The 12,537-nt window shown below is 37.9% G+C and overlaps 1 protein-coding gene across 2 annotated transcripts in view; it reads left to right on the top strand.

The window, feature by feature from the left end:
• Positions 1–12,537, top strand: part of BICC1 (BicC family RNA binding protein 1) — a 115,480-nt gene that overhangs the window by 66,625 nt on the left and 36,318 nt on the right. Inside the window, exon 1 of one of the 2 annotated variants that reach the window (XM_052799573.1) lies at positions 11,599–11,686. The exons of the other annotated variant lie outside the window; for it this stretch is intronic. The gene's annotated coding sequence lies outside the window, so the exon portion shown is untranslated. Of the gene's footprint in view, positions 1–11,598; positions 11,687–12,537 lie in introns of those variants that run through there. 2 annotated transcript variants of the gene reach the window in all.

Raw genomic sequence — 12,537 nt, 5'->3', positions numbered from 1 at the left:
GGGGGAGAAAAGATCATTTCTTATCTCTGCAGTTGCTTCATAAAATTTCAGTCAGATTTGGTACATGATCTGGAAAATTGAAAGTTTTTTGTTCTTAGAATGGCATTAAACTTATTTTTGTGCTTGACCTTTCTGCAGCAAAACTCATGCTATGTTCCCCATCGGTAAAAATGGATTAACTTGATCAATGGGGCATCTTATGAAGCTTTTTTTGAAATCATGCAACTTAGGTGAGAAAAAACCTGAATAGTTACATAACCTGAAATGCAGAATACCTTCATTTTGCAAGTTCTTTATAAGATGCAGAAGTACTTACTTCCTCAATTATTTTATGTCTTTATCTAACTATGCTGGATTGTAACTTGTGTCTGAATTACTTAAAAGTGGTTTATCTGACTTGATCTTGCTCTGATGTAAATCAAATAGGCATTTTCGAAAGAAATAAGATTACAAAATGCCTTAATAGCCTGTATCATCAGTGACGATCATCAGAATACAGAAGATGCTGGTGAGATAATTCCTATCAATCAGTTAAGTATTTTAGTCTGTCAGGCTTTAGAATGCAGCTTTTGGGCAGGCTGCAGTCATCTGCTTGTAATGCTGTATGGTATCTGTTAACTATTACTGTTCTAATACTTTTTCCTTTAGAGAAGAGGTTATTCATACTCTTTAGTATTTTTCATAAGAGAAGATAAACTCTTGGTGTCAAATGTCAGTTGAAGTCCATAGTATGTTTTTGTTTTGTTTTTCAGCAGGTACTTCTTCCTGGGTTTGGTTGGAGAAGTGTTGAGAAAGGGAGTGTCATGTTTGATTGTTTTTTTAAGTATAACTCACTCCTGCTTCCATGTGTTGAAATCGTAATGGTTCAGAAAGTTTCAAGGATGTTGAAGTTCTTGATGATAATCTAATGCATTGTTGTATGCAAACACTAATATGACAAACTTATTGCAAGCCTAGTTGAGGATGCTAATTTAAACACATCAGTTACACTTTAAGCATTGGTCAGTGAATGGTAATGATGTGTTAGTTTAGTAAACATGATTCAAATTTTTGTTTTGATTTGGAACAAAAATGGCTTGAGTGGAGGAGGCCAGAACCCCAAAACAGCTTTCAAAAGCATGGAGAAACTAGCATGCATAGCAGACATCCACTTAAGGATCTTGTCACAGTTTAAAAAAAAAAAAAAAAAAAAAAAAAAAAAACAAAACCATACACCCCAAAACCCCCACACCACCAAAAAACCCTCCCAGAACCGTATGCCCACAAGTATTACTGGGGAGAACACTACATTTTTGTACTCTGAAGGAATACCTAATGTGTGATATTCTGTAGCCGATAAAAATTTTTTAGTCTTTCCAGTTTCTTAATACTGTACTTCTGTAACTGACATCCAAAGACCAATCTTCCCCAAACAAAGCCAGTGCCTCACCTGATGCTTCAGGCTTTCCTGCTGACAGTAGCACTTGCAGGTAGGGCTGGCCTCTTCAAACCTGTGCAACTCCTATAAACTGTCTGGAATTACAATGTAAGTGAGTATCATCCTGTCTCTGCAAATCTCTTCGTATTAGAAATGAAATTCTGATTATTTTTTTATAAATTACTTTGGTTTCAAATCAAACATTCTTTGTACTGTGCATTCTAAATATAGCCCGAGTCTGTGCCAAACACCAAGTGCAAACATACAAAACCATCATTGATAGAAAGTTTCTTTAATGACTTCCTCTGGAAACTATAATTTGAATCATATGATTTTTCTGGAGTAGCAGTAGGAGGGAATATCTGAAAAATAACTATAATATGGTTTTCAGAATTTTAAGCTTTTCATCTGTACAAACTTAACTTTGTATAAACTGTGGTAGTCACTTTATTTCTTGATTATTTGGCAAGACTAACATTTCCTGTAAAGCAAGGCAGATCTAAAGAGAACAAAATCCGGGGCATAAATAGTGTTCTTGTGATTTATTTATTTATTTCCCAGATTTTTAGCAGTTACAAAATAATTGTTATTTTACGGTAAATGCTTGTTGAGAACTCTAGTAGCCTGTAGTTTTGGCTGTGTGGCAGCAATTGAAGCTGCTGGCTGGTACAGTTTAACTAGTGAGACTGATACCATCTGGCAATGCTTACCAACCAAGGCTAGTCACTGAGGACTGTTGGCAACATATACTCCCTGTATTAACTCCTGTGAAAGGGAAAGGCAAATGTTCTCTTGTTAATGGGAGGAAAGCTGTGGCAAAGGAAAAAGTTGGGAATGAAGTGGAATGGGGGAAGTGAGAGACATGAAGAGGAAATGAGAGACTGATGAAGAGACTGAAGACACTTGGAAAGAGGTAGATGTGATTCAGCAAACAAATGGCAGGATATGTGAGGTTAGAGTGGGAGTCTTAAAGAAATGAGGCTTTTGAAAGAGTAGAATAATAAAGAGTAAGTGCCAAAGATGGTATAAAGATAATGGGAAAACAGATGGGAGGTGGAAAGAGGAAGTTGTGGTGGAAGGACTGGGTGAAAATGTATATACCAAGAAGTGGAGAGGAAGATTACAGCCCAGTGTTCATAGGTGTCTGGCATAGACTTCCAATGCATATCCTGTCTTGGAAATGAGATCAGACACAATTCTGAGGTTCCTGCTTGATGAATATCCTGGGGAAAAGCTGGTAAACACCACCGTATTGGTGCAGACTTTTCATTACTCTCCTAGACCAGTGATTAAATATCTAACATGTCACTATTTGCATCTCTAGTATCTTTGTGCTGCTTCCATAAAGATGCAATTTAGATTACTGCAATTTCAATTTGTTAAACGTTTAACAGATGTCTTGTCTTGCATCAAAACATATGTATGATTTAAAATACTGGGAACACAAAAAATTAATTTCTAGTCTATGGGAGTTGAGGATATTGGCACTTTCTACTAAAAATCACAAAACAGAATTAGAATGTGTGCAAGTAAAAGACAACTGCAATAAAAAGGGTTAAATTTGAGTGCAGCTGTCATCCAGCTTATTAGATTTGTGTCCAGGGCAATGTCAAATAATGTTAACTGCTTAGTTTCACAACGCTGGAGGAGAAAAATAGCCAAGAAAGCAAGCTGAGAAAATATTGGGCTTCAAGAAAATGCAAGCTGTTTTGTGGAACTTGCTTCAAATATTGCAGTGCCAAACAGTTCCCACCAAGATTTTTAGCAATAAATTTGTAGTTATGCTAAGCTATACATGTGCAAAATACATTCCTGTGTATACTTCTCATCTCCTGTTTCTATTGTAATGGAGTGCAGTGAGAAGTTAAGCTCATGTTAGCTTTTCTGCCTGTGGGTACTGTCACGTGGAGAATTACAAGCATGAATTGACTTGCTTATAGATATACGTTTGGTCACTTCAAATCTAAACTTTCAGAATGAGCATACGCTTTCTGGGAGGGGAAAAACCCACTGAACATGACTATTTGGGTCCAGTATTTGTTGTTTTCTTTCCTGCTTGCAGGAAATTTGCCTGAAACCTAAGGAGGCCCAGTGACTTTCCATCCTTAAAATGATTGAAATGTAGTATCTTTCCTTCTGTTAGATATTCTGATGTACTGTCCCATACTGGGCAGTGTTTTCATTGATGATTAATTGATGGGATAGTATGTATTTAAAATTTGCAACTGGCATCAAGTTGACAGAACACAGTTTACACTCAAAACGAATTGGAGAAACAACGCAAAATTACTAACAACTCAGTAATGGTAACTCAACACAGGCTGCTTGGAGAGGAAAGATCAGGTGTACAGTGTTGAAGAAAGGCGTTGAAACGTCATTGTGTATGACAGATTAAACAGGCACTGGCGTGTGATGCTGTATCCCAGAATAAAACAAACTGGGAGGTATGTTCAGGCTCATGGTTTGTAAATAAAAGAAATATTTATTTTATGCAACTTAGTAGTGTTGAGGTTTCACCTGTGAAATCATACCAGTTACCAGTGCTGACTGAGTTTGGACAATTTGGAGAAAATCCAGGGGAAAGCAAAGGAGATATTTGAAAACAAGAATTGGTAAGAGTTTAAAAAAAAAAGTTATATATAATTTAAGAAAAAGAATGCAGGCTATGTGGGAATAGGAAAAAGGTAATTGTTATCAGTGTCTACTTAGGACAGGATTAAAAGCAAACATTCCTGTCACAGAGATTTCTCTGGGATTTTAGGGAGGACAAGGATAGCTAATTATTGTAATAAGTTGCATAGACTTTGGGGTCCCTACTGGTGGAGATTCTTCAGGACAGATTAAATAACTGTCAACAGTGCTCTTAGTATACTAGATCCTGCCACAAAGGTGGCTTAAATGACCACCTGTAATAGTTCAGTCCTTTACTCCTGAGACTTTTTTTTTTTTAAAAGAACTGATTCTGATTTAGATGCTTACTGAAGGACCCTGCAAGAAGGAATCCATGTAGAAGAGCCACAGCAGTGCACGTCAGTGCACTAGGGAGGGGAGCAAACTTTTGGCTTCTGAAGTAAAGATGGGGTTCATTCCAGAGTGAGAGGGTAAGAAGAAAAACAAACCAAAAAAAATTACTGTAGAGAAGGCCATTTGTAGCATGAGTTATTTGTAAAATGCAGGACAAAGATAATAAAATTTATGAGCTTATGGCAAAATGGATTATGCTCTTAATCAGCTGACTCATTATATTAAAAAATACTACTTAGCAGCGTAAACAGCGTATCGGCCCAAAGGAAGAAATTGTCAAGAAGTAAGAGACTCTTGGCAATTAACTTCTTCTTCCCACCCCACCAATATACAATGACAGACAGGGATATTTTTTTGCATATTTTTTGCTTCTTCCTCTTTTGTCATTTTCGTAAATAAAACTTGAACCACAGTCATCACTGACTTCAGCAGCAGCTGAAAATGAACATCTGGTAACTTATATTTGAGTGCCTAAATTTAGGTTCCTAAATCTGTATCTGCAAGCAGTGTCCTTTGCTGTTCTGCTCTCGTCTGCTGGCAGGGAAATGATGTGAGCACAGAGCTGGGGTGAGAGTCAGTGCTGGGAGAGGCATTCCTCACGGGTGAGACTCTGCAGAATATTTTGGCTTTTTTCTCAATTCCTGCCACAGCCCCAACCATGTGTGGTTGTACTATTTCACAACAAGTATTCTGCCGTTAGCAGTGCCTAGGTACTTAAAGCCCAGTGGCAAGTATTGTGCTGTCCCAGCCAGCTTTGCTAGCGGATGACAGGGGACCCAGTTTTGTTGCGTCTTTTCAACCAAGGCTGTTATGTGCAGTGGCACAGCTGTGCCTCCCTTGGCCTTTCATTGCCTTATTAGGTGGAGAGAAGCTGGTCAGGTACAGAGCAAATGTTTGGAGTAGATCAGCGAGTGGTCACGAAGTGGTATTATGACAGCTCTGCATGTCTGTACTTCACCACCTGCTAAAGCAGAGGAGAAGGAAGCGGTAGGACAAGCAGCTCTCAGACTTGTGCTGAGTTAAGGGGCAGGCTCTGAAATTGCTGTGAGAGGATGGAGAGTTTTCTTTTTAAAGCTACCATGCCTCTCCTAAAGAAGGCGGGACTCTGGAGGCTTGGATGAGTAAATTAGAACTTCCAGGAGACTGAGGGTTTGTGTTTGTGCCACTGAAGAGTTTTGTTCTGAAAATGTTGCAAATCTCTGCTTCCTGCTATTAAACCCTCACTTGCTGACCTTCTTCAGTTGCCGCTGGCTTAGTCACCGTAATGATACAGTTGGGGTTTTTTTTTGCCCCCCCCCCTTTTTTTTTTTTGGCATGGGCAGGCTGAAGTTTTACCTAGACAGTGGGGTATGTAAGGCCATAGCTGCTAAATAAAATATTGACATAATCCTATGCCCACCATTGATATTCAGGAGTTAAACTGGTGTGGTAGCGTAAGGGGAGTGCTAGGTCATATTTTTTTAGCTTTTCTGAAGCAGTGTATTTGTTTTGTAAGTCTTGTGCTTGCAGGTAATTTTTGGAGTGACTCTTATGCCTGGTAGTAGAAGTAAACAAAAACAAGTATCTGCAAAAATTCTTTGTTTATTTCTGGTTGAAATTTGTCAGAGTAAAATCAGTTGAAGGCAACTTTTTGAATATGGCATAAATCTATTATTGATTGAATTATCAATTTTTTTTACTAGTGAGCTAGAATTTGACTTTGACTTTTCTATACTTAATGCAAAATCTCTTCTCCCGCAAATATTTAGACAGCTAAACTGTGGGGACAATTTTCAGCTGCCTTTTGTTTGCCCACAGCTGTTGTTCTGTGTTTTCCTGGTTTTAAATTGATAGGAGATGCTGGAAGGGGGCTGTACATTTTTTAAATTTTTTTTGCTATAGAGAAACAATTAGTGGAAAACTAACACTGGGAGGGTTTTTTTACTTTAAACTGTGAATCTAGAACTTGAAAAAAAAGATGATTTTGAGTTTCTCAGCATATCAGATGAAACATAACTGCCACCATTTTTTTAAGTGGACATGTTCTCTACCTGAAGGCCCAAATGCCCTATACCTCACTATCTTCTAGTCTAGTTCTTCTATAATTTGCCAAGATTGACAATATTTGCATATTTTTCAGTCTGAAAGGCATGCATGCCGACAAAACATCCAGTCTGTCTTTTGTGAGTGGCTGCTGTCCTCAGGCTGAGATACAAAGCTGGAAAAATTCTGTTCTTTTCTGTGTTATGATGTTTGGCTTGTGAATATATCGAGGAGGAGAATCTTGGTAGTTCTCCAAGTATTTATCCTGGGTACTCACTCACTGCTAAGCTTCCTGATTAACCTACAGACTACCTGTTGCAGTTTTTGAACTATTGCTTATCTTAACACAACTTTGTAAATGGTAAATATTTTCTGTAATGTGTTGCTAAGGCAATCAATATGTAATTGACTTAAAGATTTAAAGCAAGTTTCTTGCTGACATTGTGTTTATTGTTTGGAATGCCGGATTAATTACAGCATGTATTGCACTCACTGTATTATGAGCTACATCTGCTTTTTGTTAACTTTCTCTGTAAATGAGAAACTGTCAGTGCATACTGTTTCTCATATTCTGAAGAAAAATTCCCCAAACCCTATAATTGTATACTTTAAAGAACTGTTGTGTTTAGATCACAAGTTCATTTATTTCTTTTGTTTCTGGAGGAGCTGACCCAAGAATAGATGACTCCTTGTTTTGCAATAAATAAATGAACAGAAGAGACTGTCCCAGGCCATTCAAAACTTGGCCACAGGAGTTCATGTTGAGTCTCTTCGATCTGAGCAGTTAGATACGCACAAATCCACAGCATCCCTTGTGCCAGCAGCTGGCAGCAAATACTTCATTTACTGGAGTTATTTATATGAGCCTCCAGATTGCTACCATTTCAGAAACCAGGCATATCGATCGATCAATTCTCCCCACTTTGCGTGCAGTGTAGGTGACAACTGAGAAAGCTTTTAAAGAAAGTTACATTTGATTGAGCCTTTTATCTTGTTTGCGGTTAGCTTGTTGATTCTTCTGTGCTCGGTGGGTGTGTGTGCGCCAACGAATGCTGGTTCTATGCAAAAATGTAAAATCATGAATTTGTATTGGCTCAGAGATGGGTACAATACATTTATGGTCACATTCGTGAATGATTTAAGGAAATGAATTCTAGGTAGCAAAGGAGCCAGCAGGTGGGCATGGTACTTCAAGTAAATTTACAGACCAGTGATTTGAACTGTGTTCATTCCTGTAAGAAGAGTAGGAACTAAGTTTTGGGCCTTTCTATTTTTGATCAGGGCTTGTTGTGCCTTCCATAAAGAACAGCAATTTGCTTGAACTCAGGCAGATACGGGAGAGCCAAAATACAAACACAGTTGTAATATGAAGGGAATTATCAAGGGGCTCAACATCCAGTGAGAGTACTTGGCAGCAAGTATAGTTAAAACTGAAATTTCAGTCCCTAGAATGTAGTAATATAAACTCTTATCATTGTAATAAAATTACTTGGAAGTACAAATTTGTCACAATCTTTCACTGAAAACTGGAATTAGCTGACATACTGGTTTTTGATTTTTTTAGGAGCTTTTAGCCATTAGCAGAAACCTTGCAATGTGCTCCATGCTGCCTTTACATGTAAACTGGAGACTGCTGGAGACTGACATAGTGTTCTGCTCTGTGATTACCATCCTTCTATTTAAACTCAATTTTGGGGCACTTAAAAAGCAATTTATCAGAATGACTGCTGAAATTCGCATCACACAGATGCTCAACAGGCAATTAATTTTTCCAGAGGTGAGTTTTGCTATAGGTCTAATGTTGGAGAGGAAGAGGTGGACAGAAGAGATGCAGAGAAAATTCATCTGAGAACAGCTCAGGGATGATTTCCTGATTTAAAAGGCAACACTTGACATCTTTCAGCTGTTTGTTTTTTTTTTTTTTAAGCATACACAAGGAAATTACCCTTACAGAGGAACTGTGCGGGCAGTGTGTTGTTTACTTGCTATGAACCCCTCCCTAAAAAGAAAAGTAGAAGCTTTTAAGTAGGTCACTGGTCTTCAGGAGATGAAGGTTTGTTTCCCAGATCAGCTGCAAATTGCCTGTCATTCTGGAGACAATAATTTAAAATCTGTGAATAAGAATAACCTTTTAATGTAAGATAAACTGTTAGAGTGCCATATGAATAATACCATGCTAAAAGCCAAGAAATGGTAGATTATTTCATTATTAAAATGTGTAATTCAGTATTCACATCAAAAATCTCTTGTATAAAAGAATCTTGAAGTTTTTAATAGTCATAAATAATTTCCACCAGATGACTAATTTTTTTCTTGATTAGGTGCATCACAAATGGATTTGGAAGGAGGATGGAAGCAATACTTCCCTTATCTACCTATTTGCTTTCTTCTTCCTGGAGACGACAGCCTGCACAGCAGTGATGCATGGAAAAGGCTACATTGCCATGCTGGCTGTAAAAAAAAAAATTATGTGCCTTGTGCTTTTAAAAAATAAAAAAAGAAATAATCTTGTTCAATGAATGGCAGAAACTAGTTGATAACAATCAGCAATTTTTGAGTCAGATTTCATACACTTAGTATTATGATAACTGTAAAATATGTATTGATATCTAACATTTCAAATTTAAAAGCCAAGATGTAGCTATGTAATGTATGTGACAATGATCTAACTTTCTGTATGAAAAAAGAAAATGACTGCTGCCTTACAGCTTCAAAAAAGAGTTAAGGAGGTTTTTCTTCTTTACTGTCTATCTATTGTAAGCAATGTTACTTGTGTCTGGTACATGAAAAGATAAAATAGGCAGTGAAAGTGACCTGCTTGCACTTGAGTTCTCTTTCATAAGAGACTACTAAGCCATTAAATCAGTATGAGACTGTGGACTGTTAGACTAGAGTTTTACTCGGTTGTCAGTGCTGCAGGAGAACCCCTGTGTTGTGCTGCTCTGAGTCCTTGTTATGCCTGTCTCTGCATACTCTGTGTACCACCACCACACAGGTAGCTGATGCAGCTACTGTGAAGAAGATTAACTCTACCCTAGCCCAAACCAGCACATACATCATGCACTAGGATTTAGGAGCAATAAACCAATGATTTTTCTAGGTATACAGGTCTTACTTTGTCTTACTTATAATAAAAATAAGTACTGTCAATAATGGGTGTTCAAGATGAGTAACGAAAGGCCTGTTAGAGCTTTAAACTCAGCCTTTAACAATAGTTCACTATAATGCAAATAGTAAAACCCCATCTAATGGGGCTTTTTATGCTTGGTGTTTGCAGTATTTGTTCAGATCTTACTGTTGACAATGCAGCAACCAGAAATATCTCTCTACTATCTGCCAGTTGGTCATATATAACCATTTATATTCCTTGATTGCAGCTATTCCTGCTGTTGGGCTTCCAGCCTCAACAGGCACCAGTCTGTGTTTTGCGTTGGCTCACAAACCTCCTGTTTTTTGGCTCATTGAGACCTGCCTGTAATCTCCTGCTCTTGCAGAGGGTCTTTCATGGGGATCTCCTCAGTCGGGTGCTCTGCTTCTCTGTGGGGTGTTGCGTCTTTTCACTATGTTCATTGCACTTCAGATCTTTACTTGGCAGCTGATTTAAGTGCGTGATGTTGTGCCTTTATACCCACTATGTTTGAGTTAGGGTGGGAAGCTTAGAGGTACTGTTTGAAAGGCAAAAATACACTCACAATGCATGATCTGGCTATGCCTTGCTGTAACTTGAAATAAGAATTGTTTTCATGTACTTAATGTAGCTGTTACTACTTCGTTAGCTCTCAAGAAGACTGTACTACAGATGTTTCTTTATTGGAATTTTAATTTTTCTTTTTATTTAAAAAACACAAAACCCCCCAAACAAAACAACAAACCCGTTCACCACCATCATCAGGAGCACAGTTGAAATAAGAACCTCTAAACATGTAATAATCCAGGGAAGGGAAACTTTTCTGGGGAGAATACTAAAGCAGAGAAAATAATAGAGTATTTGTAATCGTAACCAAAAATACTATGTTCAGCTGTCTTTGGCTTTAGTCACCAGGTGTCTGATGTCCTGTCAAGAACCATTTGTTTCCATCCTTCTGATAACATTTCGTTTCATACCAGTTCTCGAGGACGGTTCTGTTTGTCCTGTTTACTCAGGTGTACCTAGTGCAGTAGTCTTTGCTGAAGACTAGCTGCATCCTCCTGTTCCAACCACAGAATTAATACTTTCCAATGGCTGTATAAAAATCAGCTTACACAGTGGAATGCAGTCTGAGCAGTAAGACATTAAAAGGCGCAGCAGTGATCAGGAGGCATGAAGATGCAAAGTAAGTGTAGTTGGATTTGGATGTGGGAGAATTCGCAAAGAAGGTTGAGCCTGAGGCATGCATTTAGGCTCATGAGTCAGATGTTATGATGCTTTTTATTTAGCAAAACATAACCACAATGACTTTTTTGCAAGTGTGTGTGTGTAAGAAACTAAAATTTTCTCAAGGCTTATGCGTCAAAATCATAACCTTGAATATGAGTCCGTGTGCAGTGAAGATATAATGGTGTTATTTTTGATATTAATGTTGCGGGTCAAGTCCTCTATTAAGCTGATCTTATAATACTATAGCTTTTTTTCTTCCTTTTATTTCTTCTTTTCTTTCCCAAGCATTGTGGGTTCTGTGTTTGTGCTTTGAGATACAATGGCAACAGACACTTAAGTAATGAACTGTGAATTCATTGGTTCCATGCTGAAAAAATAAGACATAACAGACTTTGTGTCCTGCTGAGAGATTGCCTTGCTTTGGGTAGCTGCTTAGGCTAAAGGCTGAAGAGCAACTGCCCAAGAAGTAGCAGAATTGCAGCATGGTGTGTGCCTTTTAGTGTCTGAATAAATTTATAAAATGTCCCTAATGACCTTTTTTAGAAAAAGTAAAATAAGGAATTTAAGCTAATTATGGTGGTAAGAAACTGAAATTGTGTAACTGAAATGGAGTCTCTGGGTGATTACAATTAATTCATTCTCATTTCTTCTTTTCAGGTTTTCTTCTTCTCTACCTTGGCCTTCCCCTTCTCCCTTCAAATCCAGTCACTTCTTTGTTTAAATTGCCATATGTTCTGTTACCTCTTCCTTGTCTTACCTCTTTGCTTAAGCTTTAAGAGAAGTCTTTTCAACTTCATTTCCTCTGTCACTGGGTCCGAAATCCAGTCATCAATAGCTTATTTCTCCAAAAATAATAAGTTGTACAGGTAATCTATTTTTTTTTAAAGCTTGTCTGATGTTTCTGGCTAATTTTCACTTAATTCTGGGCATTCTGAACATTAATTTTCAGTGTTCTGCTGGGATGTTTCAAGGCTGCTAAGAGATCCAAATGTGGGATTCAGCTATGATTTGATGTAGAAGTGTACCTAATTTTTTCCTTTCATTTGTGAGGCTACATCAAACAGATATTTCACTTCAAGTAGCCATTTTAGTTAAAGTAGCCTGTAGCAGGTTTTAAAGCTTTCTTTTGAACGACACTATGAAATCTTTGAGAAACAAGATTCTTGCTCTACCGGATGTTGCACAGCATTTCTTCCGTTTTGTGTGTGTAAGGTCAGTGTTTTACCCAGTCTCTGCTTCACGAATATCTATGTGTATGAGTGTCTGTGTATGTATATGTGTATATACGTGTATTTTTGTAAATGGTGGAGAGAAGTAAGGAGGGGATAGCAGGCTTCACCGTCATACAGTTGTTACAGTCCAGGATTGAAAAGCAATGTTCCCATATTTAATGCTCCTCAGGTTGACTACATAACAGCAACCAAAATGTAAAAAGAGCAAAGGGTTGCATGTAAACTGCTTTCCCTAGAGCTGTGGCAGAAGCAGTGCAACAAGTATTTACTTTTTCTCAGATTCCTGCTCATATTCCAAGTAGAACAGAAATTCTTCTGAAGATGTTTTGCAGTTAGATGCCAGTAAAGGGGAAAAGTTAAGAGTCAAAAATTTCTGAGAAGGCGGAAGAGTATTTCAAATGTGTGCGCACATATAGGCGGTGGCTCTAGCTCTTCCCAAGGATGTTTCGTAATCAGCTGTTTGTTCACAACAAACAGATCCTCTA

This window comes from Harpia harpyja, chromosome 10 (assembly GCF_026419915.1).
Source record: "Harpia harpyja isolate bHarHar1 chromosome 10, bHarHar1 primary haplotype, whole genome shotgun sequence".
NCBI lineage: Eukaryota > Metazoa > Chordata > Aves > Accipitriformes > Accipitridae > Harpia > Harpia harpyja.
Note: the sequence above shows the minus strand (reverse complement) of the source record. Positions and strands in the feature narration are given on the sequence as shown.